At 46.5% G+C, this 6,000-nt stretch overlaps 1 protein-coding gene across 2 annotated transcripts in view; it reads right to left on the reverse strand.

Moving 5' to 3' along the window:
- ADIPOR2 (adiponectin receptor 2) overlaps positions 1–6,000 on the reverse strand; it is a 51,284-nt gene that overhangs the window by 44,499 nt on the left and 785 nt on the right. The window lies entirely within an intron of this gene.

A 6,000-nucleotide genomic window follows, 5' to 3' on the forward strand; every position in this document is an offset into this window, starting at 1 on the left:
GATCTTCAAGTCCAACCCCCTGCCCTGGGCAGGAGAGAATACTGGGCTCATATGACCCCAGCTAGGTAAACGTCGAGCCTCCTCTTAAAGACCCCCAAGGAAGGAGCCAGCACCACTTCCCTTGGAAGTTGGTTTGAGATCCTAGCTGCCCTGACTGTGAAGTAGTGCCTTCTAATGTCCAGCCTGAACCTATTCTCAAGCAACCTATGGCCGTTATTCCTTATTACTCCAGGAAGTGCTCGGGTGAAAAGGGTCTCTCCCATTCCCTGCTGGTCCTCCCTGGTAAGTTTATAGACGGCCACCAGGTCCCCCCTCAGCCTTCTCCTGTGAAGGCTGAACAGGTTCAGGTCCCATAGCCTCTCCTCATAGGGTCTGCCCTGCTGTCCCCGGATCATGCGAGTGGCCCTCCTCTGGACCCTCTCAATGCTGGCCACATCCCTCCTAAAGTGCAGCGCCCAGAACTGGACGCAGTACTCCAACTGTGGCCTGACCAGTGCCGCATAGAGGGGGAGGATCACCTCCTTGGACCTGCTTGTGATCTGTCGATGCACGACAAGGTGTGGTTAGTCTTCATGATGGCAAGCTCACATTGGCAGCCCATGTTCATTTTGGAATTTTGGCTCAGTCTGTCAAGGTCAAACAGCTAACCATTCATTTAGTAGTTTAGGTCCACTCCAACTGGAAGCTTGTTGATACTCAGATGTAGCATGGCGGTAAGGAATATTGAGAGTTGGAGCAATGATGCAGCCGCCTTAACCTCAAAGGGACTGATCCATTATTGAGAACCACCACTTGCATACCATCACGAAGCAGGCAAAGAAGGGTGATGAATTTCGGTAGGCAACCATATTACATAAGGATCCTCTACTGCACTTCTTGGCTCACAGAGTCAAAGGCTTTCGTGAGGTCAAAGAAGGCCATGTGGGGTGCTTAGACACGAGGAGAAAAAAAAAAAAAAAAAAAAAAAAAAAAAAAACCACCAGCACTTTACTTTCAGCTCAGTATGCCCCCACACCAAGCATAGAGCAATTTCAGAAGACGAATCATGTCAGTTTGATCCAGTTCATCCACTGTCTGTATAGCTTATATACTTCAGTGGGGCTTTTTTGGCGCTTTTATCTAATAGCTGATTCAATCAGCTATTAAATAAAAACGCCAAAAAAGCCTTGCTGAAGCATGGAAGCCATACGGACACTGGGGAGCAGGGTGCAAACTGAAGCAATTCCTTTTCCAGTAAAAGTGTTGTTTTGGGGGGTTCCCCCCCCTTCCCCATGTCTGTCAGTACCCATAGAAAGGTTTATATTGTTCCTGGCATTTTTCTGGCAGTTGCCAAGCAGTAAAGATCATGTCAGCTGTGCCTGTTGATGTCCTAAACTCACACTGAGATTCCTGGAGATCTTCAGAAAGTGAAAGGAGATAGCTCAGGAGGGTCCTTGCTATGATCTTTCCTATGGTGAACAGTAAGGGGATCCCTCTGTAATTTCCACAGTTGGACTCGTCTCCTTGCTTGAAGACTGTCATGATCATGAGGCAATCTGGGATTTCTTCATCATTTCAGATGCTTAAGATGAGGGCATGGAGCTGTGACGCAAGCTCCTCTCCCCGCTTATTGAAGATTTTGGCAGGGATTCCATCAGCTCTTTCAAGCAACTGAATAACTAATGAAACAATAATATCCTAGAGTAAAATCTGAGAGTAAAAAAAGCTGAGCACACAAAAATTGGAACAGTCCAGAAATTCCTTCTTTTATTGTTTTGATGGTTAACAAGGAAAAAAGCTAGGTTAATTTAGAGAAAGAAAAGTATATTTAAAAGATGCTTGCAACTTCAAGGCCTCCAGACACTCCCCAGAAAAACCAGGAGGTGGTAGGGGAGGGAAGGAGCAAGCAGATAAGGCTTCACAAATCTTTTAAAGTCTGAAATTATAAAAAATTATTATATAACTCTTTAAAATCTTTAGATTATAATATATATACACAGTATATATGAAAAAAAACAAAACAAAAAGATTCCAATGGGAGGTGCTGGGTAAAGAGATGGACAGACAGGTTTGGTTTTTTTCCCATATCCATATATATCATGGAAAAAATGGGCCCAATTGCTAAAGATGACTTGAAAAGAATTTCACAACCTGAAACAGATGAAAATAAGTGCATCTCTTCTTCCTCATTAGCGAGATACTAATTCCCCCAGAGAGAGAGAGATCTACAAAACAAAGATAACAGCCTCCTGCAGAGGGTCAATGGGGCCAAAGAGCTGCCTTTGTAACCTGTGAACTGTCACTGGTCACTGCAAGCTGAGGTCTTGCACAGCAGGCTACAGAGAGAAACAAATCAAGCACATTCTGAGTATTCAGATCCAAAGAAAGGGGGAAAACAAGGGCCTGTCTACATTACAAACACCTCCTTTTTTTACAAGACCCAATTACACTGCTACAACACTATTGCAAATTGTACTGCCAATGGGAACTTAAACTAGCTGGCTTAACCTTGTGCCCATGGTCCTTCTACTTAGAGCACTTACTCTCCTGTCCATGTTGCAAACTGCATGATAAGTGTAATATTTATTTCTTTTATTACAGAGCAGCCTCAGTACAGGCTTTTCAGGAGCAATAAATAAAGAATTAAAGTTTGAGTTCTCAGTCCCAGTGCTATAGTCCAGGCCTCAGAAGACTTAGGACAGTGATTCCCAAAGCGTGAGCCGCAGCACATTAGTCTGCAGCAAGATCAGCAGAAGTGTCCCACAAAAAATGGTGCTTTAAATCAATATTAGATTCAGCTGTGGAGCCATGTTACCTGACTGGTAGGGCTCCCCATGGTCTAGAAATCTGGTGGTGGGGGAAGCAGTGGCATTTAACACTGCTACCGCTCCCCCACCGCCAAATTCCCAGGCTCCAGACAACAGTATTGGGTTCATGGACCAGATGCAGCCTACAGACTAACCTGGCACTACTTATCTGATCTGACAGGTGGCAACAACACTGGCACGCCCATGCATTCACGCAACCACCCCCTTCCTGGTTGTATGAGTGAGAAGTGCTATCAATTTTAATCCAGAAGTGTCCCAGGTATCAAAAGTTTGGGAAACACTGCTCTAGGGTAAGATGAAAGCTCAGTACTAATAACATTGCCTTTTCCATAGCGTTTTGAATAACCAGTGACAACTAGAAAGGTATGTATCCATGTTAATTCAAAGTCAGGCAGAAGGCAGGGTAGGGTAGCATCTTATAGACTAAATGATTCAGAGAGGCATAAGCTTTTGTGGGTGACAGCACCATAGATGAGGACTGTCCAGCTTCTAAGCAGCTGGAGCCACACATGTCATCTCTCTCCTGCATTGCTGTCTCTACTGCACTGCGTGCCCCACCTCACCCCTAAGCTCCCCAGCCAGAGGATATCCTATGGCATCACTCTGGGCTGTGGGCTCCCCCAGCTCTGTAGGCTGCACCTCTCTTCCCCCTCGGACAGTGAAGGATGAGGGAGTGGGAGCCCCTGGCTGCTTCTTCAGCCAGAGCAATGTGGGAGAGGAAAGGGGACAAAACAGCAGTCAGATGGGATCCCAGGGACTGCAACTTAATCTCTTGCAGGTTGAGACTTGGACAGCCCCAAAGTAGGCTATTGCCTATAAAAGCTTAAGCATCTCTAAACCAGTTAGTGACAACTAGTTTCACAAAGAATATCTTACAGGCATAGATGATAATTATTTTTATTCATTAACCATGTGGGGTATATGGCTATGGTGTTTATGTAAGCAAGTCCAGACCTCCATTGGTCACAAACCCATCTTTTATGGCCTTGCCCATTTGTAAGAGGGCTTGCCAGTATAAATACATTGGAATAGCCATACTGCCAGCCCTCACTACTGAAGATGCAGCAGCTTTTAATCAGGAAAAAACAAGCACAATTTGCCAGTACTATTTAACCAGCTCCTCTCACAGTGAGAGCTATAACAATAAGAGGGCTTTCTGCTGGTGTCTGCCCTAAGACTTTGGAGGACAGAGCTGTTCTGGGTGAACGAGAGGTCAACTGATAACTTTGTTTTCAAGAATTCAAGATGAAATACATTAAATCTAAGCACTGTAGCACAAACTATAAGCCAATTTTAATTTAAAGGAAATTGAAAATACACCAAATTAATGCTTTAAGGGTCAATACCCAGAGTCACCAATTTAAGCATCTAGACAGTCTAAGACTATCCCAGCAAGTCAGCCAACCTCACTGCACAAACTCAAAAAGGCTCCAGCCTTGCCTGAAAGGACACTACAGGAATCTTGGCCTGTGTCACTTCAGTTTCATAAGCTCTTTCTGGAAGAGGTCCTAGTAACAGTCCTCTAGATCAGTGCTTCTCAAAGTGGTGGGCCGCGGACCAGTGCCAGTCCACGAGCCACCGGTTGCCAGTCAGGAAAGAAAGAAATATATTTTCAGAAGCATAACATTGATATATCATAGCGTTACAGTTTGTACATTCCAACACTCCAGGTGACGTCATGTCGTGCAAGGTGAGGAAAGAGAAAGAAACAGCCGGTCGCACATTTGTGTAGCACTGTTACACGCAGTTGCTGAGACCAGCTGAACCAGGCACCGATCCCTGGCCCACTGGAAAAAAAATTGCCGGTCCACCACATCAGGTAGTTTGAGAAGCACTGCTTTAGATTAAACGATAGAGTAGCCATATTTCCCCTTTCACCACCTTACATATTTTTGTATTTCATCTGGACAGAAGAGAGCCGTGTTACCAGTACAGTAGGATAAGGCTTGACAGAAATACTCTACGGGTAGCACTTGACTAGAAAAGAGAGAGATAGTTAGTCAGGTTCATCTGAAGTCAGGCAGAAGGCAGGGTAGATTTGCACCTTGTAGACTAAATCAGAGATGTACAGTATAACCTTTAATCTGAGGACATAAGTCCTCTGCTTATAAAATGCTATGATATACATCTCTGATTCAGTCGGTATATAAGGTGCCAATCTACCACACCTTTTGTCTGATAATGATCACAGTTAGTTTGAATTATGCTAACTGGCTCAGCCATTTACTCTCACAGGATTTTGAGTTAGGCTTTGGTCACCTATTTTGCGGTGACAAGGAAGTATAGATTTAGTGTGGAAGGAATTGTTATTGGGATTTGGGGGGGAAGTCACTGAATAGCGACAAGCAGGGATCCAGGTTTTCCATTTCCCCTTTAAAAGAGAAAATCATGGATTTCCCCCTTTAAAGGAGAAAAAACTAGGAAACCACGGGCTGCTTAAGGCTGGGGGGATGAGGGAGATCAGAGGCAGGGGACCAAGTGCATGAGTATGCAAACACATGCAAGTGCTTGGCAACATAGATAGGCAGTGTGATGGAGAGCAGCTCCATGCAGGTAAGTCTATGGGGGGAGGGGGGACATAGACAATGTGCCCCCCCAAGATTTCTGTGCCCAAGCGAGGCACAGGACTGCAGGCTGGCTGGACTGGCATTGGGCAGAAGTCACCTCCGCAGCCCAGCAGGCAAGACCCAGTACAGGAGGGCAGAGTGGTGTGGAGAAGCTTGGTGCTGATGCCACCAGGAGCACCACACCACCACGGCTGTCAAGGTGAGGCACCCCCTGTACACCTGGCAACAGTGGGGGGGGAGCACAACTTCATGATGCCACCACGGCATCTCACCTTGATGCCCATGGCAGTGCAGCTGGCACAGGACTCCTGGCAGCAGTGTAAAGTTATGCCTGCACCCCCACTGCTGCCAGGAAGGCAGAGGGCACCTCACCTTGGCAGCCATGGCAGCACAGCACTCCCCTCTTGCACCAGGTCCCACCCACTCGGCCATGAAGGCAGCTTCTGCTTAGTGCTGGTCTGACCAGGCTGTAGCCCCATGCCCCACTGTTGAAATTTGGGGTGGCTGCAGACCCCTCTGTAGCCCCCACCCCAAGTCCAGCCTGCCCACCCTGTGCAGACCTAGGGGCACGTGCCCCAACCCCCTTCACCCTTCCAGGGTACAAGCAGAAGCAGCAGCAGCAGGAC

This window comes from Alligator sinensis, unplaced genomic scaffold, assembly GCF_000455745.1.
Source record: "Alligator sinensis unplaced genomic scaffold, ASM45574v1 scaffold87_1, whole genome shotgun sequence".
Taxonomy (NCBI): Eukaryota; Metazoa; Chordata; order Crocodylia; family Alligatoridae; genus Alligator; species Alligator sinensis.